This window comes from Lepisma saccharinum, chromosome 12 (assembly GCF_977018435.1).
Source record: "Lepisma saccharinum chromosome 12, izLepSacc3.1, whole genome shotgun sequence".
In the NCBI taxonomy this organism is placed as follows: Eukaryota; Metazoa; Arthropoda; class Insecta; order Zygentoma; family Lepismatidae; genus Lepisma; species Lepisma saccharinum.
In genome coordinates this window covers 55,960,437-55,985,787 of record NC_139240.1, presented here as the reverse complement: position 1 = coordinate 55,985,787, position 25,351 = coordinate 55,960,437, and the positions used below count along the sequence as shown (strand labels likewise).

General features: G+C 40.7%; 1 protein-coding gene across 3 annotated transcripts in view; it reads right to left on the bottom strand.

The window, feature by feature from the left end:
* The window catches only part of LOC145996122 (transmembrane protein 198), a 304,521-nt gene that overhangs the window by 160,107 nt on the left and 119,063 nt on the right, over positions 1 to 25,351 (bottom strand). For 2 of the 3 annotated variants that reach the window (XR_014442749.1, XM_083132401.1), the window contains exon 3: positions 9,043 to 9,096. The exons of the other annotated variant lie outside the window; for it this stretch is intronic. The gene's annotated coding sequence lies outside the window, so the exon portion shown is untranslated. The remainder of the gene's footprint in view (positions 1 to 9,042; positions 9,097 to 25,351) is intronic. 3 annotated transcript variants of the gene reach the window in all.

Below are 25,351 nucleotides of genomic sequence, written 5' to 3'. Positions count from 1 at the left end.
AGTATTTAAAATCATCCGATTCATTGCCGCACATTTTACCATATATTCATGTACGAATATCAGGTTTTGATTTGAGCTAACACACACACACACACACCCACAGCGTACAAGCGAACATACATTTTCTTTCTTTGGTATGGGTGAGAAAAATATGCTGGGCAAACATAACGAACCGTTGGAACGGAATGGCAATTTCTGTGTTTTCCCACAAGATGGCGGGCTCTGTACATAAAGGATTGGCGCGACATCTGCGAATGCACAATGCTGCACTTCCAGTTTCGCAACGGTTGTCAACGGATCCGAGTTATGTCAACGTGTGAATCCTGCCTCAGGCACAGATGTTCAGCAAGGGGCTGAAAAGAAAAGGTGAACAGTGCTTCCTGTTGCTCTTTTTTCATGGATGACGGATACAAATCGTTACTATTCCTCCCTCCATTTGTGAAGGGAAAAAAAGGGTTGCTGGTTAATTATGTAACAGCGACTCGCTTACTGACAAATGTTTTGGGTTTCGTGTCCTGGTGCATTCAACATTAATTTCCTTCTCGTTTCGACCTTGTGCGCGTCATGCAACGAATGTCCAGTCCTGTTGACCCTTCCAACACATTGTAACAGATCAAAATTCCAATGTCAGAGGTGTTTCGTTACGAAATGGCTTAGAGCTTCAACTTAGGAATACGAGGGAAATTAAATTTTACTGAGGATATTAGGAATAAAGATGTCTGTCGTAGATACGTGAATCGAATACTCTCAAACACGATTATTTGATCGGTAATTGCCCACAAAAATCTAGACTGGCAGTGTTGCCAACCAAGATTAGATGCCACTAAAATATCTCCCTTTTTCTTCGCTCATATACAATCGGTGTTTCCTAAGCTATCACGTGACAGCAAATCACAGATTAACATAACACCACTCATAAAACTGGTATTCCTGTTATATTTGTCTCTCCCGATTGATTGATTTGTTATTTTAAGTTCACTTTATGCACAGATAGGCTAATCGGGACTGGACCTACAGTTTAAAGTGGTTCATTTAATCTACCTACAAGTTTCTTATGAACACTTTAATACCTGTAAAATATCAGCACTATACGATGAAAACTTAAGTGGAAAACAGCCTGCTGTTGCCTCGACTCGATTAGTTGTTCTTTTATAGAATGGTGTATTTTTTTAATCCACAAGGCTGCATACTTTTCGACGGAGAAATCTTTGCTGACTGGGCCATTAATGGATACGAATGAATTTTCAATGTTTGTTACGTAAAGTTAAGCATATACTCAGAGCCGGGTTTTTTGTTATTAGCGATAAACGCGAAATGTAACGATGCAGCAAGTAGTATATGAACGATTTATCACAAATGTGACTGATTTACGGCTATAATTTTGTCGCAAATTTTCGCGAAAATTGTCGCTTCTGCGAAAATTTTCATTTTTACGATAAAAACGAAAAATGGCATTTTTCTACAAATTTCTTTTTAAAAAATATATTCAATTTGAAGATGTTGGCTGCAAAGGAATGAGAAATCATTTGGAAAGGTGCAGTAAACCGAAAGTATTTTTCTATGTGCAGGTGACTGGGTTTTCCTGATTCTTTGGAACATCCCATTTATTTAGAACATTCCATTTATTTAAAAATATAAATATAACTGAGTAAGGCTGATTTCCAGAAGGTGACATTTATTATTTACTATTTTTAAGCTTATTTTCCCATAAATGTTGCAAATATTATGCCTTGTATAAAATCATTCATTGATTTAGTAACTTTAAAATAAGTGCATAGCATTAAAAATTACCACGAAATTACTGCCAGATTTTTAACTATAAACGTGATATTTTATATATTTTTCACGAAATTTTTGAAAAATTAACACAAAAAAAACCTTGCCCTGCATATACTATATCCTAGCTTTGAATTGCATTTTCTTTAAGGGGGGATAAAAACATCCCTGCCAGAGATAAAAATAATTATCTTTGGCGGAATGGGTATAACACTTCTTGTGGGGGAACCCCGTTATCCCCCCCTTTTAATTCGCACCAGGAGCGTATATTCTAGGCTAAGCCTGAAGTATAGATAATAAAATACAGGAGAAAAATCGATCAGAAATTGTAAATAAAATTTTCATATCAGTGAGATGAAGATGGTGATTCTGGAGTTGGCAACTTGATTTCTTGTGAGTTGGCAACATGATTTCCCATGAGTTGGCAACATGATTTCCCATGAGTTGGCAACATGATTTCCCATGAGTTGGCAACATGATTTCCCATGAGTTGGCAACATGATTTCCCATGAGTTGGCAACCTGATTTCCCATGAGTTGGCAACCTGATTTCCCATGAGTTGGCAACCTGATTTCCCATGAGTTGGCAACCTGATTTCCCATGAGTTGGCAACCTGATTTCCCATGAGTTGGCAACCTGATTTCCCATGAGTTGGCAACCTAATTTTCCCTGAAGTTGGCAACCTGATTTCCTATGAGTTGGCAACCTGATTTCTTAGGAGTTCGTAAACTTATTTCTATTCATAGCCTAGGACCTTGTGACAGCGAGATAGCCCAACCCTTTGTCTCAGTATACGCCACTGATTCGCACATTTGATGTGGGTGATAAAAGGCTAACCAGGGCAGACGCTAAAGAAGTTTTCTCAGACGAAAACACATGTAAAACAACTGCAATGCGTATTTCCCGTCACATTATGTGACAGTCATTTGTCTGTGACAGCGGTGTCTTAGTACCCTCCTAAGCTGAATGATGAAATTATACTTTCCGCAGGTGACAAAAGACGGATTGCAACTCCACACGCAAATTCTTTCCTCGCTGTGCAAAATTCTTCTTTTGTCTCCACAGCCGGACAGCGCATCGGAGGACAAAGACGCAGGAGATTATCTTGCGGGAAATATTTCGACATTGCAAAAGCTTTTGAAACGTTTCGTGTGCCTGACAGGAATGCAAACAATGGGCGACCCAGACAGATGAAAACGGACGACGTTATTCATGCAACAATTAACAGACTGCAAGGCCATAGGGTAAAACTATGCGTCATCCAAACACAAAAATATATTTCTGGGAGGGGGGAGGGGGATCCGAACCAAAAAATAAAGTTTAAATTAAAATAATTATAATTCTATTAAATTAATTAAAGTACAATTAATTTAAATATTGAAATTAATTAATATTACATTTTTTATTACACGAATAGGTAAAAAGACGGTATAAGGATTGTGATATAACAACACGTATTAATTATCTAGCTTACGTATAGTATTGAAGTCGGCAAAATTAGAAAAAAAAGAAAAAAACAGCCCTGGAAAAGAAATTAATGTCAAATAGTTAAAGAACTGCATATTTTTTTTTAATATCAAAAAAGGATGCAAGATCCAGTTGGCGAAAAGTAAAGCTCCTGGTAATATATTATGCATATTATTGTAAGTAGTAATAAATCTTGCATAAATCTTATTTAGTACTCTCATTCAGAGTCATACGATCCCAATATACAAGGTAGAATCAAAAAGTAAGGTAACAAGTTTTTTTCCACAGAAACCTTTATGTCGTGGTTGCCTAAACTGTGACAGGGTATACATGACACTGCACACTAACATTCCACATAGTCACCATATTTGTCTAAGCACGTGTTCCAGCGGGTGACCAATGCACCAATGCCACGAGTGAAGAAATCAGTGTCAAGGCTGTCCAACCAGATTTTCACTGCATCCTGTGCCTCTTGCACTGTGTTGAAGCGTCGTCCTCGAAGATGCTTCTTCATTGGTCCGAACAGATGGAAATCGCTGGGTGCAAGATTTGTGCATAATCCTTGCCTTCCAGTAAGTACGGCGTAAATTAAATAACCCTGGATTAAAGACCAATTATATTTTCATCATTTAATTCTAGTTATTTTATTATTTTATTTATTTTAATTATCGTAATTAGCAAAGTCTTTCGGAGGGGGGTCCGGACCCGCTGGACCCCCAAAATACGCCCTTGGTAGACAGAAACCACACCCGAAAGTATGTAAAGTTCAACAACACGTTTCATTTTAACACGCACTAGTAGCACAAGCTTTGATTATGATGTCACAAGACACCCATGAATAAACGAATTGATTTATTGTACTTGGCGTTTCTGTCACTTTTGGTTAATTGCGAAGATGAGGATGAATGATGATAAGATAAAATAGATGAAGCGACAATCACGAACACATGTGGACAGCACACAAGTCCCATAGAAGATTATACTAGTCATGGGTTCAGATGTCAAGAGCCTCGCTTGTCTGCAAAATGCAGTCGAGGGTGTACCAAGTGTCGAAAAAGTTCACCCCTTCCCCCAACAAAACACTCAGAATAACGAGCCTAAGCTACTCGGAAAGTGAGTAGGTAAGGTAAATCAAGCTTGGTGTACTTATAGTTCTGTTTATGTGATAAAATGCACTGCAGGGCGGGACATGTGCTTGCTTCTCCTGACTGTCAACAGTGAAATTCCGAACATGCATGGGTGTTGTCATCTTGTAACGTCTGGAGAGGAAAAATGCAAGTATGTTTGTTGTGTTTACAAACACACGAAGATTGCGTTCACGGTGTCGAGATCATGTCGAAATGACAAGAACCACATAATCTTAAACTATTTATTTATCCCTCGATCTAAAATGCCACAAAATTTTCATTAAAAAAACCTTCATATTAACGAAATACAGAACAAAGAAATTCCACCTGATTATCAATTTGCTGGGTACGAAAGGGTTAATTTTCTAGAAAAGGAGGAAAATGGGAAATTTTTCTGCAAAAGGCTATTTTTTTCTGTAGAAAGGCTAATTTTTTCTGTAGAAAGGCTAATTTTTTCTGTAGAAAGGCTAATTTTTTTTCTGTAGAAAGGCTAATTTTTTCTGTAGAAAGGCTAATTTTTTCTGTAGAAAGGCTAATTTTTTCTGTAGAAAGGGAAATTTTTTCTGTAGAAAGGGAAATTTTTTCTGTAGAAAGGGAAATTTTTTCTGTAGAAAGGGTAATTTTTTCTGTAGAAAGGGTAATTTTTCCTGCAAAAAAGGGGATTCTTTCCTGCAAAAAAGGGGATTCTTTCCTGCAAAAAGGGGATTCTTTCCTGCAAAAAAGGAATTCTTTCCTGCAAAAAAGGAATTCTTTCCTGCAAAAAAGGGGATTCTTTCCTGCAAAAAAGGAATTCTTTCCTGCAAAAAAGGAATTCTTTCCTGCAAAAAAGGAATTCTTTCCTGCAAAAAAGGAATTCTTTCCTGCAAAAAAGGGGATTGTTTCCTGCAAAAAAGGGGATTGTTTCCTGCAAAAAAGGGGATTGTTTCCTGCAAAAAAGGGGATTGTTTCCTGCAAAAAGGGATTCGTTCCTGTAAAAAGGGATTTTTCCCTGCAAAAAGGGATTTATTCTGAAAAAAGGACTTTTTTATGCAAAAAAGGGAAATTTCCTGCACGTTGCAACACTGGTTGCAACTGCACAAGTAATAGCTTCAAATGCTCACTCCAACGCCACATCTTTTCCAGTACACTACTGCCGGACATTACGGTACCGATATTCCAGTATTTTCCGAAAATCCCACGATTGAAAAGAAAAAAAGTTCAATACCGAACAGACCTCCCACCACTCTGAAAGACCGTGCCTGGATTGACGATTACGGTCGTAAGTCCCCCACAATGGATCTGGTCGCATTGAAATCCTCATTTCCACATGGAAACCGGCAGGAGTGACAAGTTGACAGAAGCGAAAGTCGGATTCACACGACTCGTTCAATTCGTCCTCATTCATTTGACATTTTCAGTTGTCGGTCGGTGAATAAATGAAACCAGACCTATTAGGAATCGGGAATGTGTCACTCGCATGAAAATTTTAACGGTCGGAGGTAGAACGTCCATCTCCATTGTTGGAAGTACTGGGCGAGTTTCAATCGTGCTCCAGCGAGCCTTTAAACCTTTCTCTTAGTATATATATTTCCAACCTTTCGCTGCTTGTGAAAAGGATTAAAGAAAATCATGTACAATAAAAAATTATCTTTACTATAGGGCACAAGCGTCCTCCTCCGTGGCCGTGCGGTCTAAGGCGCTGTGCTTTGGACTCCCGACAGCGGGACGGCATGGGTTCGAGTCCGCCTGAGCTCAGTCTCTGGGTATTAGGTCTCTGTATAGGACCGGTAGCAACCCACTATCGTGAGGAAATTGGGGAGCTACGTGTGAGGTCTTGGAAATCTCCTCTAAAGGCTGAGGGTTCGGCGTGCTGACCCTACGTCATCCCATTACCAGCTGAAGATCTCCACACCTCTAGGTAGGATTGTGGGAGGGAGACTGGCAGTCGGGAGATAGGCCAAGCCCCTTCCAGGGCTGTAGAGCCACGGGTTATGTTATAGGCCAGTGTTGCCACAATATGAGGGCACAATTTCCCTTTCCAAGGGGCACAATTTCCCTTTTTGAACAAATTTTTCCCTTCACCCAAGCAAATCATACAATAATAATAATAAGTATTAGTAGTGGTAGTAGCAGTAGCTGTAATTATTATTATTATTAGTGGTGGTGGTGATGGTGGAAGCAGCAGTAGTAGTAGTATTTTCGTTGGTCCATGTCCGTGTGAATAAAAAATGTTAAATTTTTCACATAGATGTCACTTTCATCGCTCCCTGACCAGATGTCTCAGGTTTGGCTCCTGGCAAGGAATCCATTTAATCGTTAAGCCTCATCGTTACTATTATCCGAAGGTGCAGAAAAGCGATACTTAACAGAAATATAAATAGATACAGGGATATTCAAAGGAGCAGAAAAAAGAACAGAAAAAATGAAAACGTGAATATGAAACTGGAACTTAACATATACTGCAATAATATAGTCAGATGTCTTAAAATTTCCCTGAAATTGAGGTATTTTTCATCGAAATTCCCTTTTCCCTTTTGGCTAAAATTTCGGTCCGAATTTCCCTGCAAAGGGAAATTTCCCTTCATATGGCAACACTGTTATAGGCCACAAGGAGTATGCTGGTACAATTTCGGCCTCTGAGTGGCCTGTCGTCTGCGGCCTTTGTTGCCAAATGTATATGTATTGCAAAATGGCGACTAACCGTTCTGTTGGACAAGTTTTCCGAAAAGATGGGCTATTCAGGCCCTTCTTTGAGGGTAGATTCTTTTCCTCCCGCCATCTGAAATACACAATCTTCTTTTTTTTTTCATAGCGTTTCAATTATTGTATTGTTGCTTCTATACTGTTATATGAAGGGCTCGGGTATAAAACATGGTAAAGTGACATTTTGGTCATTTTTTAGTTACAAAGTAAATTGCGCCATCCTTCGATACTCAAGTGAAACTGCCATGTCATACAATTTGCATTGAACACAGTGAGGTCTTCTGAAATTGGTAAACACAACACGAAAACAATTTTATTTACAGTATAGCTTCTAATAATCTTCTTTCTTAATGAACTCGCTTACCATGTTTTACACCCGGACCCTTCAGCTGATATAAGAACTATAAAGGAACACATAGTCAAATTCACGTGACGAATCCAACTTACCATTGGTTAATTACCAATTGCATACTGCAAATGACTTGACTCTAATCTCTTCCCGCCAAAATCATTGACGCCCGCGCGATTTAAACATCCAATCAGCTTCGCGGACGATATTTCATTGGTTCTTCCGTTGGCGCGGTTTCTAGTGCAGTGACGCTTTGATAAGGGTTATAACAGCTATCATGGCAAGAGATCCTGACTCCATTTCGCCGACGCAAGGGACACCTTAGGAGAAATCGATGTCCATTGCGTGTATGAGACGAGTTCAGCCAAGTGTCTTATATCATGGGAGGCTGGGTGACTGTCTCCAAAGCACGAATGGAGGAGTAAGGCAGTCACGGAAAGTCCCATTGCAAATTTAACGATGGGATTCACGACCTACGCAATGGAAGATCTTGTTCCAACTACGATCGACCAGTCACTCAAATCAAGAAAACCTTGAGGACGTACAAGTAGCAATTTGTAGCATGATGGTAGGGATAACCTAAAGGGCAACTTTTAACTTGTATATCCATTAACTATCGATTTGTATTCAAGGGATGTTACCCACTCTCAGCACAGTCTGGTTTCGTCTTGAGTTGCAATGTCTTACTTGCTCTTGGTCTTGTCTAGATTTCTCAACTCGAATCCATTCTCGTTCTCGTCCAGATTTCTCAACTTCGAATCCATTCTCGTTCTCGTCAAGATTTCTCAACTTCGAATCCGTTCTCGTCAAGATTTCTCAACTCGAAACAAACCCGTTCTCGTCAAGATTTCTCAACTCGAAACAAACCCGTTCTCGTCTAAGTTTCTCAACTCGAAGCCCGTTCTCGTCTAAGTTTCTCAACTCGAAGCCCGTTCTCGTCTAAGTTTCTCAACTCGAAGCCCGTTCTCGTCTAAGTTTCTCAACTCGAAGCCCGTTCTCGTCTAAGTTTCTCAACTCGAAGCCCGTTCTCGTCTAGATTTCTCAACTCGAAGCCCGTTCTCGTCTAGATTTCTCAACTCGAAGCCCGTTCTCGTCTAGATTTCTCAACTCGAAGCCCGTTCTCGTCTAGATTTCTCAACTCGAAAGCAATTCTCGTCTAGATTTCTCAATTCCAATCTTGATCGTCTAGATTTCTCAACACAACATTGTTTCGGCCATACCTAAATTTCTGAATTAAATCTCCTTCTCGTTCCGATTTTCGAAATCCAAATATATGAAATAAACTTACTAAATCACGGGGTTCTTCCCGGTGGAGTCATATTATACAGTAATTCGGATCCTACTTTAAACTGTAGGTCCAATCTCCTTTAGCCCATTCGAGAATAAAATGGTCATCAACTTTTTTCAAACGAAAAAAATTTACTGTCCGTGTGGAATTTATCCCGGGAATAACCTTAGCCATATGGCTATCGAGGAGGGTCCTTTCACTTTGTGAGAGTGCCTGAACAATGTCACGATACCAAGGGTAAAACCCTGCAAGCAAGAAAACCATGACTTCTGTTAAGTAGGATTCTAATTTCAAGATTTTAAACTCACTACACAAGGAAGGAATATTTAGTGGCAATTTTTAATAATACTTACGCAAGAGATAACAACTGGGAGGGAAGACACGTTCACCTCTTGATCATCGTGATCCTGAAAGAGAAGAGAATGATTGAAAAATGGCAGAAAACCTAACCTAAACATCCAAAAACAAAACACCACCATCAAGATGAGCAATGACCTTGATTCTACTTCCTAATGTTTTCAGAGTCCTCTCGCGGATAACATCTCAACAAAGTGCTCTGCAACTAACCATCGGCACAGGTTACAATTTTCTCATTAATTCAAATGATGTGACGGAAAATTACAATACTCGCATACTTATGTGAGAACATTAAATAATTAAAAATTATGTATCATAAAAGCATTTAACCTAGCATGTTTTAAGTCCGATTTATGCACAGATAGGCTAATCGAGACTGGATCTACAGTTTAAAGTAGGATCCGAACCACAATGTTCTTCTATCGGGGATCGAACCCGGGACCCCTTGATTACAAGACGACGAAAACAGGACAAACATTCCCGTCAGCGCTCTGCTTTCACATAGCTTGCTGGCATCGTCACCGCCCCCTTTTTCATTTCGTTTATTTGCTAATTGTGAAGATGAGGAAGAATTATGGCATGATGAAATTGATCAATGAACACAAAAACCACTCCACCACGGAGGTGAGCTCACTGCTTTTCACAAACTTGGGACTAGTGCACGGCTATGGCCTCTGCTTTATATATATATATGTTGAAGTCCTGATTCGAACGCCATTTTACTTCAAAGAAAATTCCGAAAGACCAGTTCCCCTGTAAACAACCATCCGTCATGTCCGCGTGGAGCCCAGTATATCCTCCTCTCAAATATTTCCCACCAATAGCGTCCGTTTTAGGAACTGGCAGCTCTCGTCAAGTCCACGTGGAGTAAATTAGAGATGTTGCCAACTCAGTTTCTTTTAGAGATTTGTTAACGTGAGGTTACGGTTGCGTTATATTTGCTAGGTTTTGTTAGTGTGTCGTGCTATTTTTTATACAATGTGGAGAACTTGGGAGTATAACGTCGCAGTGATTGGATGGATGTCTAAATACTACAGGTAAAAGTGACAGCAGAGCTTTTCACAAAAAAACTAGTGCTGGCTCGAAAACAGATACGCGTCCAGTCGGCTTCCTCTCGAGCTTTCTCAAAGACACCGAATTAGCGCTCGAATCGGGGCTTCGACTATACATGGGATGGTCAGATGACGGGGCTTCGACTATACATGGGATGGTCAGATGATCAGACTATACACACTATGCTTCATGTGATGGTTAGATCACGGTATCTTCAGCGTGCGTGCGAGGGAAGAGGGAACCGAAACTTCATTGCAAACCGGAATTCATGTCCCAAGGTTGGCTATCGAATGCGGAAGCGTTCCTTCCACGGCACCCAGCTGCCAGGCCAGCAACCGGCAGATGGTTCTCTCGTCAACCGGTGCGTTCACACCAACAAAAACCCTTTCTCGCGCTCGGGACAACTGGAGCACGTCCCTGCACTTGTGTTCCAGGCATTACATAACAGAAACACCTCTTTCTCACCCCCTGGAGTCGATTCTGTAGTTGGAACGCGAGATTCGACACGCGCAATTGAGCCATGGAAAAACAAGGTCATTGCACATCGAGGAAAGATATGGAGTCGCTTTTTATTTTATTACTTTCCCTGTAGGTGGCAGTGCGTGAAGCATTGCTTGTGTGAACCCGTAAAGCGCTCGTTGTCGACATATGATGCCACAATTATATCGTAGTTTGACACAGTGTTGTTGAAAGATTAAGACCTCTCACATCGGCATGTATTTTCTACTAATTTATGTCTCTTTTCTGCATATACAGGTTAATCTCACTGATGAACACCCAGCTAGGCAATAGGTCAATTTCATGGAGTAAAGACAACTCATGGGTTTGCTAGTGCCTGCCTGAACCTCAACAGATAGTATGGCTTGCCCGAGAATGAATCTTGTCCAAAATGTTCAAGTATTGAAAAAGAAACACACAGGCCAGTCCCAGGTGGATAGCGTTTATTTTAGGAGTTTTTGCTTTAAGTCCACTTTATGCACATTGAGGTTGTTGCAATAGTTTAAATTGGATTCCGAATCACTACGTATAACTGAGTATCAAACCTGGTATCCCTTGATTACAAGGCAACGATGTTACCACGACCATCACGGAGGAGCCTAGAGCTGAACCAGACTTACAAAACAATAAATCTTCTAACTGACATTTAGGTGTTAGCAACAGCCATCCAACCCCGAACAGTTTGCTAATTCGCCACTGCAAGTGTTGCCACACGGACACAGCAAAACTGAATTTAAGGTTTCTGATATTCATTAACGTTAGTGAAGTTAAAGGTAAATTGTCCAAAATCAATTTGCCGGCCCCCGCGGCGGAGTGTTTATCAGAGTGCGCTCCGACTACAGGGGTCCCGCGTTCGAATCCAGGCCTGGGAATGTTTATTCTTTGTAAGCGTCCCTTCATGAATTTCACCATATCATCCCTTATTCTCATCAACAAAAGTGGCTGAAAAGCAAAGTAATAAAACAAATCAATTAATCCCAAATGATTTTGCCATGTGCATTATCAAGGATTATTGATGGCGTTTGAAAAACACGAAACCTCGGTTTAACTTTTAAATGAACATTTGAAAATGATTAGATTGGGAGATTTTAGCAGAAGGGTAACAGAATGTTGGAACAAAATGTAGAACGGAAAAACCGTTGCACATACTTTGCTTCATTAAGCCAGCAAAACCGCGACCTAATTGTCGTTTCAATGTACTACAAAATACATTTATCTTGTCCGCCGCACATGGCGCTAGTGAACGGCTTCCCGCAAACATGGACGGAATGTTGCAACATTACGTGTTTTTCAGACAGCTGGGGCACGTAGAACTGCAGTTAGATTTATTGTATGGGTAGAAACGCTGGGTCTAATAGTTATTGCAGGCTCAACTAGCACCACCTACGCGTATAAAGTGCAACGTAACACCAGTATCGAACGAGAAACTTGTTCTCATGGTGGGTCAATATCACTAAGCACAGCCGTTTATTCTGCTTCCATTGCCTTTATGACGGCCTCCGTGCAGGCGGAGTGATTAGCACACCGCGCTACGACGCCAGGAGTCCCGGGTTTGAATCCCGACTTTTGTTATTTGTAAGTGTCCCTTCGTCAATTTAATCAAATCATCACTCATCCTCATCTTCACGATTATACTGATCACATTTCCAGCTGGCGACAGGGAAACAACGAATCAGCGATCAGTTGAATTCTCTTCGACTGACATCGGGCATTTTCGAGTCACAAGGCACCGAAAGTTCGTGGCGGGACGAAACAAATTAGCGTCGGATGCACAGCACGTTGCCAAACGTACTGTAAAAAGGGGGGGGGAGAGAGAGAGAGAGAGAGAGAGTTGAACAGCGTCGTTAGTGGATAAAAGTTGTACAATACTACACAAAGCACAAAAAATTAGTACACAAAACACCCAAACACTGTACAAGCAAGCTAATAAAAACAGACGTGTGCTTGGCAACGTTGCAACGGGAGAGCGATGTTACCCCTACAGCTTTAACTTCGCAACTGATGTTGTTGACGCTCATCGAGGCACGATGGATAACTTAACTGAAAAACCCAAACGTGTATGTACTATACAGTGGGATCAAGAGAGAGGATGAAAAAATTAGTATTCAAAGCTTGAACAAACAATTATAAATGGCTAATTTTAATGCTACGACCCATCTTGCACTCATTCATATTCATCCTACTGTTTAAAGCAATACTGGCACTATTTCTCCCGCTTAGGGTCTGAATGCATTATCTCATTACATAATCGCACTTCAAAATGTGCAACGACAGCCAGCTTCGTGACGTAACGTGAGAGTATTGCAAAAAATCAAATTACATTTCCGCACAATGTGTTGCCTGCTTGCTTCCCTTGGCACGTTGCCTACTAAGAACAGGGTTCACGCAGCCGGAGACCTCCTACATGTTTCGTTTGACTTTTTTCTCCTCCATCTAGTTTCCTTCGAGCTTCTTCTCGCGTCGTCTGGGGAACCAATCAGCTGTTTATCTTGGCTGGAACTCAAATCTAAACGTCCCATAGACCCATTTTTATTAGCCTCTGAAGAGCTGGCTCGCTGCTCTGAAACTAAACAGCAATAATGGATTTCACCTCGCAGAGGTAGTTAAATTTTTTAGACAAACGGTCTTTAGTTCAAATGGGTATGCTACACTGCTGTATTGTTGTTAGTGAAAATAAAACAATGAAGACGGTTTAGTACTGACACGGCAAAGAAGTTTGGCAGTTTCCAATCGCACCCGAAGAGAAATTTCTGAAGATAAAACCTGTTCGGTTTCCCTGTTTATCGCAAGCGGATAGCGTAACCCGTTGTACTTACGACGAGGCCGGTTGGTTGATTAAATAACCAATATGATATCGTCATTAAAGTATGATTTTCGCACGTTGCGTAATGCCTTATCTAGTCGGAATGAAATTTCTCCACGTGTCGTCCGCTCCGGAACGAAATTTCGACGTGTCGCCCCCCACGAATCAAATTCCGTCACGTGTCGCCCCCCACGAATCAAATTCCGTCACGTGTCGCCCCCCCCACGAATCAAATTTCGCCACGTGTCGCCCCCCACGAATAAAATTTCGCCACGTGTCGCCCCCCACGAATCAAATTTCGCCACGTGTCGCCCCCCACGAATCAAATTCCGCCACGTGTCGCCCACCACGAATCGGATTCCGCCACGTATCGCCCACCACGAATCAGATTCCGCCACGTATCGCCCACCACGAATCAGATTCCGCCACGTATCGCCCACCACGAATCAGATTCCGCCACGTGTCGCCCACCACGAATCAAATTCCGCCCCGTGTCGACCGCTCCGAATCAAATTTCGCTAAGTGTCTCTCAGTCTGAACGACCCCCCCCCCCCATTAGCGTCAAACTGACTGAGGACAAAACAGACTTTTGAAACTCGAAACCGAGGACTAGGCAGCCTTCCTCCACGAAAAGACACGCGACTGTGCCAAAGATAGCCTCGGTAGCAGTCCTAATTCGAAACGACATTTTCCTCAATGCATCATCCAGAGTAATGGTTCCCAAAGTGGCCGACACTTTAGGGTCGGGGAGGGGCAGGGGGAAGAGGCTGAGAAGACAGGGCATAGGCGAGATGTCTCATAGCAGTCTGCTCCTTCTATAGCATGATGGTTGCTCATTTACAACTAACTTACAAAAGAACAACTGTTAGATCTTCTATTTGAGGGTGAAATGAGTGAAATATCGTTGGCTGGAAATGAACAAGAATCTGAAGAAACAAACACAGAAGGGAGGCGGACATTTCATCTCCCTTCCCCCAACTTCTTCAGTTGGAAAATGATTATATGTATTAGAGCTCAATCTTGATTGATTAATATGATTATTTTACATTGCTTTTCTCTTACTAACCCCGACAATGAGGATGAGTGATGACATTAATTAAAGGACACTCACAAAGAACAATGCCCAGGCCGGAATACGAACCCGGGACACCTGGCGTCGTAGCACGCTCTGCTAACCACACCGCCACGGCAGCTCAATCTTCAATCTAGTAGGTGGGTCAGTAATGCTGCGTACACGGATGCGCAGTTAGATGCTCTGTAGCCTTTCGCGCATGCGCATAAACAAGGAATATCGCTGTATGGGCGGGGCTAAACGTGCAGCGTCAGACAGTAGGCTCGCTTCGAATATGCACACAGGCGAAACAATCCAATGCAAACAATGCACTGAGGCTCAGCTACAGTTGTCAACAGTGCAAATAAACAACTTTAAAACAACAACAATATCTTAATTAACACTACTATTACAAGATTCGGTTCTAGGAAGGAAAGTTGTAGTGCGTTGTTTTCGAGGCGCTTACAAGAGAATTGTGTTAAGGAAACTGAACATTTTAGCTTTCGATACGGGAGTAATGAAGGGGGATGGAGTTCAGCGAAGCGTGGTTCCTCCTTGGAGGAGCGTTAAGTGGAAAAAAGCGTTTCACAACAACCGATACTCTTCCCTAAATTCTCACGTGGACATTTTGTATTTTCGTTATCTGCCAGTTTTTTCTTCACACAAATGTGCTCGAAGTAATGGGTAATCGGCGGCGGAAACTGCAGTATTGTTGCTAACATCTTGTTGTTATTGATGTCACTGTTACCGCACTGGTCACTCGGCAACACCTACAGCCCGTAACCGATGCGAAGAAGTGAAATTCTTACTTTCTTGTGATAGAAAATATCAACGAAATGGAAAACCACAACGTAAGTGAACATGAAAAGCATATAAACATCAGATTTGATATGACACTTGCTTAAAACAATCCCTCAGCGCAGGGAAATTCCAGCAGCATTTTAGGTAAAAAGGGAATTTTTATTTTTTAAAAAAATATATCGGAATTGCAACGAGGTATGAAATTAGAAGACTCACATGTTAGTCAAGCTGACTGAAGTGTGAAAAAATCCTTTTTCGCATAATTTATATAACTAACATAATTAAATATTTTAACACTGCAGCTTGGGAAAAGTAGTTCATTGCCATTCTCATATAAACTTTAAAAATTATTATGATGATTTGGTAAGATAAACGTAACTTAGTGAACATCTTGACATTTCGTATATTTTTCGCAAAGTACAATTTGGTATCAATAATCCTCATTATTCCCTGATTTTCATCAATTATATAAATCATAATATATCAATGAGCCTGTGGAAATAACTAATATTTCTAATACTACAGTCAGAGCTTGAAGTGGAAAATGTTAGCATGGCGACAAAGAGACAGATATAGGGATATGCGAACATTTTGCTAGCTTTAAGGGGGATATCCTGCCCACGCATCCCTTTCCCAGTGGCGTATGCTGAGTCTAAGACCTGGGCTATTTCACTATGACACCTGGTCCTAGGCTATGAAGGAAGGGAGAAGGCTAGGCTCATTCTTGACGTCTTCAAGGAAGCCATGTTGCCATCCCAACGGTAGTCAGGTTGCAAACTCCTAAGAATTCAGGTTGCCAACTCCTAAGAATTCAGGTTGCCAACTCCTAAGAATTCAGGTTGCCAACTCCTAAGAATTCAGGTTGCCAACTCCTAAGAATTCAGGTTGCCAACTCCTAAGAATTCAGGTTGCCAACTCCTAAGAATTCAGGTTGCCAACTCCTAAGAATTCAGGTTGCCAACTCCTAAGAATTCAGGTTGCCAACTCCTAAGAATTCAGGTTGCCAACTCCTAAGAATTCAGGTTGCCAACTCCTAAGAATTCAGGTTGCCAACTCCTAAGAAATCAGGTTGCCAACTCCTAAGAAATCAGGTTGCCAACTCCTAAGAATTCAGGTTGCCAACTTCAGAATCGCCATTTATCTTCTCTTTCAAATCAGCTTAATTCACACAGTTTCTAAGAGATTTCTCTTCAGTATTTTATGTTCTAGGCTTCAGGCTCCGCAGATAGCCTAGCTACCCTGAAATATACGCTCCTGCCCTTTACTTCGAACACTGACTACAGTTAGTATTGAGTTGAGAAAATTCCTCTGATGGCGAGTTCAATTTTTCTTAGAAAGAGGGGAATTGGAATGAAAAAAAATTGCACATTTCAAATCTAAATTCAACATTCGGATAGTGGCAACATTGACCAGTACTTGCCTATGCTTACATCAAGGATGTAGAAGCACGGACGTACCCAGCGGGGGCACAACAGGGTCGTTTGTTCACCTTGGAAAATTAATTGCCTCAACTTTTATGTAACGGCAGTTTTTATTTCGTTTCAATAATTCTTGCCTAAAAATTAACCCTAGCAATACCAAAGGGGGGCTCTCAGGCCCACTGATTCATTTTTTGCGTATTCCATGTATATCCATCAATGTAAAAAATCATAAAAAATAGTAATTGTTCTTTGTAATATTTAGAATGACATCGCGTTATTTTTCCCAAAAATGTTGATTAAAAAGTTACTTTATTTCGTTGATACTGTTTATGGGCCTCAAAGACCCACCCCTTGTAATTCTAAGGAAAGATTTCGCAATTATGTTTTAAAGGTATTTCAATACATGAGAGGATATATTTAATTGCTAAACTATAGTAACAATTTCAAATAATGAATGTATGGGTAGTAGAAAAAGAAAAAAAATTGCTAGAATTTTGCACAGTTTAAGCATTGTTCAAGTATCAACATTGTAATTGAAGAAAAGTAATAAATGTTAGAGTGATTTACTATAATTACTTATAAATCATTATGTAATTTATCTTTCATGCATAATCCATAACAAAACATGAAAGTAGTGTCTAATTAATTAACTTATGTGTACATCAGTCCAGTTCAATTGAACTTTCATTCATGGGCCTCTGAGCCCCCCCGGGTAAGCCGTGTAACAAAAAATACCTTGGTATTGCTAGGGTTTTAAAATTGTAGTTGTGCTTCTGACTGTAATTTAAAAATAAGATATTTTAAATTTGTAAATACGTATTAAAAATTGCTTTCTTATGGTTCGTTGCTCACCTTCCCCTGAGAAAAAATTAAGGTTACGCCCATGTATATAAAAGAGTTGGCTCCTTCCATTGAAGTCCTTAGTTACTTCCACCATACAAGATGTGTGCTTTTCTGCGAGGAACAAAAAGAAGTAGAAAGATGTCATACAGATGCGGATAATGAAGAACATCGCCAGGCCATGAAAGACGAAGCGACGAGCAGCTCTTTTTTCAGTAATTGTTCAGAGGAATTGGGGCAAGCTCGATTACTTCCAGACCGGCGCACAAGCCAACGAAGCTCTGGAAGAGAGGTGGGGGAGGGGGAATGAATTTTCGGTCCAATTCGGAATGTCACGCGTCTATTCTCCGCGTCGGCGAATTTCATTTCTGCGAGATACGATTTTTTTTACGCCCCTGCGAGTTAACTTGCTTGAAATATACGAGATGGGAAGAAACGGAAGAGGATTTTTCTCCAAGTCTTCTCGAGATACTTCACAGCTTCCGAGCTGCTTCCGGTATTCTCACAAAAACAAGAGAACACTTTTATCTGTTTGAAAGACTTTGGTAGGACGTAATGGAGAAATTGGAATCCGTGCCAAATCCTAATACAATGAAATTGAATCTTCTATTATAAAACCCACGGAGTCAGATAAAGTATTATATTTGAGCTGTAAATATAATATGTAATTGAGACACATGGATGTCCGCAGGATTTTTTCCAGGGAGAGGCAAGTAGAGGAGAAGGTTTAAATATGGGCGAAGGTTTAAATATGGGTTTTGGAGTTATCAGTGCTCCCGGTTTCTGCAGCCTGGCAGAGGCTATGGGAACTGGTTATCTGTCAAGGACAAAGGTTGCGGCGCCAATTCATAAGAGAAAGTAGTGGTTAGTTTTGGCCTTGGACGCTGTTATAGAATTGCGACCTCCGAGAACTTTTTGCAGGTATGTTTTAACTCAACGTTTTCAGAATTCTCATCTGCTTTGTATGGGTTATGATATTAGCGGTACGTAAAACAAATGTGGGCTTTTATAATGCCATGATTTGTTTGTGAAATATGTACCACAGAGAGCGAAAACAAATTCAAGAAGAAAAATAGCGTGATGGTCTAAATACGGGCTATGACATGAGGTCTAATGCTGAGATCACATTTTCAACAAATATTTGGATGTTTTTCTTAATTTCGATTTTTCCCATTCCGCGTGATTTTCAAAACAACAGATTATTCATAAATATGAATTTTATAACGTTTTAGCGATAAATGACTGTTTTTTAAAATGTTAATTGCTTTTTGTGATATTGCCACTAGTAGCCCATATTTAGACTCCAATTTTGAAATACATCATTTTACAATTTTTTGGAAATTGCTTTTTTTAAAAAAACAAAACGGAGACCTTCTATACTTTAGCATGATATTACATTTAAGTATATATTTCATAAATATGCATTTTAAAGGCAAGTGCTTGATATATTATTTTTTCCCCTCCGAAAATGACAAAACAAAAAAGGGGGCTCATATTTAGACCTCTCCCTCTAATTTTTTTGGAAGGGGGGCAAACGAGGCATATTTTTCGCCATAATAGTGATGCCCTCTCAAAAAACACTGCTTCAGTCTGAAATTATCATGTTCCTTCAAGACCCTTACAAAAATTAACATAGCCCGACCCTGTGGCCGAGTGATTAGCACATCGCGCTGCGACGCCAAGGGTCCCGGGTTCGAATCCCGGTCGGGCTTGGTTGTTTGTGAATGTCCATTCATCAATTTCATCATTTCATCATTCATCCCTATCTTCGCAAATTAGCCAAGAGGCACAAAACGCGAAGTAAAATAAACTAAATCAAATCAAAAATTAACATAAATTACTTTGGTTGAAAGAAATTATGTGTGAAATATATATCTTATGTGTGGACTTTCATTTTCCAGGGGTGGGGGGGGGCGTGGCCCCCCTTGTCACTCCTTCCGGACGTCCATGATGAGAGGAAAAGGACAAAGAAGATATATTAGAGAGATGATAGTGACGAAGAGAGAGGTAAGAGGCACACAGAACTCTGAACTGCTTAAAAACGAGGCGACAGCGTTAACCGCTACGCTATCTGAAAGCTCAACCGTTAACTAAGAGCCATCCACTGCCAAGAAGACAAACAGCAAGATACAAAGACCTACTCAAAAAGCACAGTGTACACACTATACCTCCATGGGTAATCGGGAAAGATAAACAAGATTTGTTAAAAATTCCAGCTTAGGACATCATTCAGCAGTAAGAAGCATGCTATCCAACACCAAACCAGACAACACCCCATACAAGGCAGCAAAAACTGCATACCATGTGAATATATTCTCGATCTGTATGATGTTTGAAAATTTTGCCTGAACCAAAATCGTCTTGTCGTGCAGTCCTTCTGTTACTCAACTTGAAACCGCTTCTGAACGCTGTGAAAGTTTGAGCGGTGACTCGCCACGCTGTATCAGTTGCTCATACTTCCAGACTCGTGAAAAACCAATATGAGATATGCACTCTCGCCACGAGACCGGGCCAAGAATTTGCAACCTGAGAAGAGACAGAGTCGGGAATTTGAATCCCGAGAAGAGGCGGAGTCGGGAATTTGAATGCCGTGAAGAGGCAGAGTCGGGAATTTGAATGCCGAGAAGAGGCAGAGTCGGGAATTTGAATGCCGAGAAGAGGCAGAGTCGGGAATTTGAATGCCGAGAAGAGGCAGAGTCGGGAATTTGAATGCCGAGAAGAGGCAGAGTCGGGAATTTGAATCCCGAGAAGAGGCAGAGTCGGGAATTTGAATGCCGAGAAGAGGCAGAGTCGGGAATTTGAATGCCGAGAAGAGGCAGAGTCGGGAATTTGAATGCCGAGAAGAGGCAGAGTCGGGAATTTGAATGCCGAGAAGAGGCAGAGTCGGGAATTTGAATGCCGAGAAGAGGCAGAGTCGGGAATTTGAATCCCGAGAAGAGGCAGAGTCGGGAATTTGAATCCCGAGAAGAGGCAGAGTCGGGAATTTGAATCCCGAGAAGAGGCAGAGTCGGGAATTTGAATCCCGAGAAGAGGCAGAGTCGGGAATTTGAATCCCGAGAAGAGGTGGAGCCGGAAATTTGAATCCCGAGAAGAGGGGGAGCTGGGAATTTGAACCCCGAGAAGAGGGGGAGTCGGGAATTTGAATCCCGAGAAGAGGCAGAGTCGGGAATTTGTATCCCGAGAAGAGGGGGAGCCGGAAATTTGAATCCCGAGAAGAGGGGGAGCTGGGAATTTGAACCCCGAGAAGAGGGGGAGCCGGGAATTTGAATCCTGAGAAGAGATCGAGCCAGAATTTGAAACTCGAGACAAAGATCAAGATGGGCTTCCTCATTCGAGAAGACACTGATGGACCAATTCCCGTCTCGTCTCGGAAACGCTCCTTCACCAAAGTCAAAATTCGCGAGACCTCGAGTTCAGTTTAACTTCACGATGAGGTGAGAACAAATAAAGGGGGGAGGTGTGGGGGTTATTATTGTTTTGTTCCGTTAATTACGTCCTTGGGAACTGGGGCCCGGAGAAAGGGCGTGGCCCAACACATTTTAATGACGAAAACCAGACGTGGCTGTTGCTAATGAAACCTATTTAATTTCGCAGCCAGGGGGCGTGAATACGAAATTCGCATAACCTTTATGCTGCTGTTGTTCCTCCTGTGTAACATTCCAAATAACGGCTCCCTCTATAGACGTTTGGCCGTGTTTTACGGCGGTAGGCAGCGGCTCAGAATAGGCCGTTGAGGTGCCGCTAATGTTCTTCTAGCTTAATGACATTTCTGGTTGAGTTAATTCTGAAAGTGAATAATCGCAAAACGGAATAATTTCTCACTTGTTAGTTTCTAGGTAATTCCATCATAAGGTTGATAAAGGAGAATGTGTATTCATCTCTAAAATACAGGACTTGTTGAAATGTTATCAAACAACAGCCACATTTGAAGACTGTGTTGCACAGAAAGGCTAATCGGGACTGGATATAGAGTTTAAAGCGAGATCCGTACCACTATATCAAACCCGGGACCCATTACAAGGAGACGACGTCACCACTATGCCATCTGGGAGGCCATTTCAAGACTGTCAAAACAATAGGTGTTGGTCGGTTTTATATCGCCCAATTTTCCTTTCGTTTGATATATCATGGGTAAACGACTACACTGAAGAAGTTGCAAGAATCTAGCAGTTTTGTACGTTCGGAAAAGCTTGAAATTTCTCTACGGAATTTAATTGCGGTTGGCAACACTGACAAATACTAATCGGAGGTGGAGTACATGGACACGTCATTTGGCACTTGAAAGTTGTAGGCAACTGAATAGGCTTACACGTGACTGCTCATCTCTGGAAAAACTGACAACCTGATAGGCCTGGAGATCTGTATGCTAGCTTTCAAATAACGCAAGTTATGCAACCTGCAACTTCTTGCTTGCCGCGTATATTGCATGTTACACTAGGCGCAACTCCTTGTAGACGCGTCTGTTCCGGCTTTCGTGCGGACCTCCTATTACAGACATACAAAATTGTATTTTTTGAAATATAAATAGTCTGCAGTGTTAATAAATTTACCTTAAATTGTGCGCTCTTTTGCTGTAATGGCAAGTTGATTTATATTAATTAGATCATAACTCCTCATTCGCACTAGAGTTCTGCATGGAAGCACTTTCGCACGCTTGTACTCGTTCGAGGCCCTCCCCCCCTCGAGCGAATAGAATGGAATATCATTTTAATGAGACACTAATCGTAGACACACACATGTTAAATATTCCCCTTGGTAGTTTCAGCCCATAATCATTTATTTCATTTTCGTATATCACTGTGTATTGATAAGATAGACTAAACTACATTTTAACATGGAGATAATGACTATATTCACTTAAGGGGAGGAGATACAGCTACGCACCAATTCTGCATTTATGTCAATATCGCCCGAATGGTCACTGCTATTTAAAAAAAACCCTGGGTGTATCCAACAGTATGGATTTCTCTCCATGTTCCAAGTGGAAGCATTTATTTTATGTTGATTATTAAGCTGGACACGATGTTTGAAAAATATGATGAATAAGAATTTTCGAAATCCCATGTATTCCTTATGGGGAATCAACTTCAAAATCAAGTTACGCCTATTCAAATGGAAGTTTGGACTTTTCCGCTGGTGAAATGCATCTTCAAACAGCCCACTTCCTGTTGATATCATTTTCTATTCCATCCCAAGTTTGATATTCCCCAGAGAACAAATCAAATAATACTCTCATAAGCCAATTAATTTATCCTTGCCTCCTACGGCCATTGTGGCAGTGTTGCCAAAACTGATGCGCATAAAAGAGCTAAATTTCACCGTAAATGGAGTTAAAACTGACTTTCAAGGAGCTAGATTTACGAAGTGCTTCGTAGAGTAATGTTAGCTGTCAAAGGGGTGGGGCGCTGCTATTACCGTTAACTCTAAATTAATGACAATTTATTCTTAGTTTTTAACATCTAGATCAGGCGGCATCACCCATCTCATGGTCGTACGAAATCGAAAATAAATGATTCCCTGATAACAATATTATGCCAATTTCACGTCAACACGGCGCTATTTATATATATATATATATATATATATATATATATATATATATATATATATATATATATATAGTATATAAAAAAGTAGCTGGGGATATAAGAGGGGATGGGGCGACGCAGCCAATATAACAATATCACGTAACGTTCAAAATATATAATCATGGCAAAAGTTGGTCTATGGGGCCGGAACCAGTGATGGCATCATAGTGGGGCACGGGGGCAGGCGCCCCAGTTCACACCCAAACGAGTGCACGAAAGAGCCAGATCTGGAACCAAGAGAGCTAAGTTGGCAACACTGCTACGCGGGAAGAGTCCCGTTGAGACTGTCCCGCATGCCTTCACTTCACGATCCATATTTGAGTGCCGACTACCTCACACAAATTAAGGTTACACGTGAAATTCTGGGTTTCGAGTGTATTCTGCTTGGTTTTGCCTGTCCGAGCGTTATTCGCTCGATTGAGAAAGTTTTCGATTTCATACGCTATCTAGCGTCGTCCGTGCGAACTATTTGGCGCTCGAGCGAAATCTTCTCGCTACAGCGCTCTACCTTGACTCCTTTATCGACTGTTTACAACCCACGTGAAGAAGAGATATGTAGATGAGCATGAAGAAGACGCCAGATAGAATTGTTCTTGAGAAGATGCCAGGAATTGTATGACTCACTACTAGACTAATTGGGTATGCGCAATACCATCTGGGAAATGCACGGAAAGCAATCTCTACATTCTTTAGGCCCAGACAACAGCAACTATCAGTTGTTTATGGTTTACAAAGCCCATTTATGAAGTTATGGCAGTCATGTCGGAAAGGATGCAAAGGTCAGAGGCGGATCGTGATATGGTTTTTTGGCGTTCTCCTCCAATAAAAAAAATGACCATGTTATATATTTACGGTTTTAACAGGGAAAAATCATAGCCTTATTTTTGTTTAAAAAAATACTTTAAGTGTTACTGTTAAAGAACAAGTTTATTGTAGGCATGTGTTTATTTAATACCTACATAGTGAAGTCAATATATCAGTAATCTTTTAGCTTAAGTTTCTACATGATTTTGCAATACACGTATTGTGTTATGACGCAGTAACTTCAATTATTACTCGCGTGGCGGAGTGGTTAGCATATCGCGCTACGACGCCAGGAATCCCGGGTTCGAATCCTGGGCATGGGTGCCTGAGTGTCCATTCATCACACTTGTGTTAATAATTTGTGAAAAAAACAACTTGTGAATAATGTGAAAAAAAAACAACTTGTGAATAATATGTGAAAACACACTTGTGAATAATATGTGGGGAAAACACTTGTGAGTAATATGTGAAAATACACTTATGAATAATATGTGAAAACACACTTATGAACCACCCTAAAATTAAATCAAATTTCACCCAACTCGTGACAAATGTTTATCTATGTGTTGAAACTTGAAGATTTTTTCCAAGTGAGGAAAGAACTGTGTATCTCAGTGCTTCAAACATTATAAAAATATCTGTTTTCAGTTGGAATGCACAGAGATGTAAATATTTTGTGAAATTGAGTAGTCTATATTTTCTGTTTTATTGAGCATTATAATATCTTACACATCCAATTAACAATGATAATAACAGGGTATCTTATCCTAGTTTAAAACAAAACCTTCCTGGAATCAATAAATATAAAAGAACACAGATAAATTTAAAATTTCACCAGAAGAGAACTGTCTTAAATTTACCTACAATAGATGGCGCTCAATTATATGTTGCTTTGTTAACAATTTCTGTACTCAGAATAATTTCGGGACGGTTCGATAAGAAGTTGAAAAATGTTCAATAAGAGTGAGTATAATAATGTCATGATCCTAGAAACAACATCGATAACAATAGTTTGATTTCCTCATCAGCAATGACATTTCTGCAAGTAGAATATATGATTTAATTTAATATAATAAAGAGGCGGTGGACGAAAAATAAGCAAACGGATTGTGAAAGTAACTGAGGAGTGGTTTGAACACTGTTCTAAATCTAAAGGAATGGAACGATTAAAGATTTGTCGATTTGCTCGCAAGGCACGTACCACAATCGCCTTCACGACGAGCTGACTCGCATTAATAGATCAGCTTCCGATGGATGAGTTCACATTTGCACGTGCGTGGCAAAAGAATGAAAATCGACGGAAATGATGAAGGAGAAGAAATGAAGGAAAGAAAAGACAGAGGGAATAGTAAAGGAAGGCGAGAGAGATGGTGGGAAGGAAAGAACGTAAAGAGATACAGTGAGAGTAAAGCTTGATGCCCACCGAGACGCCGGAAGCGAGTCTAT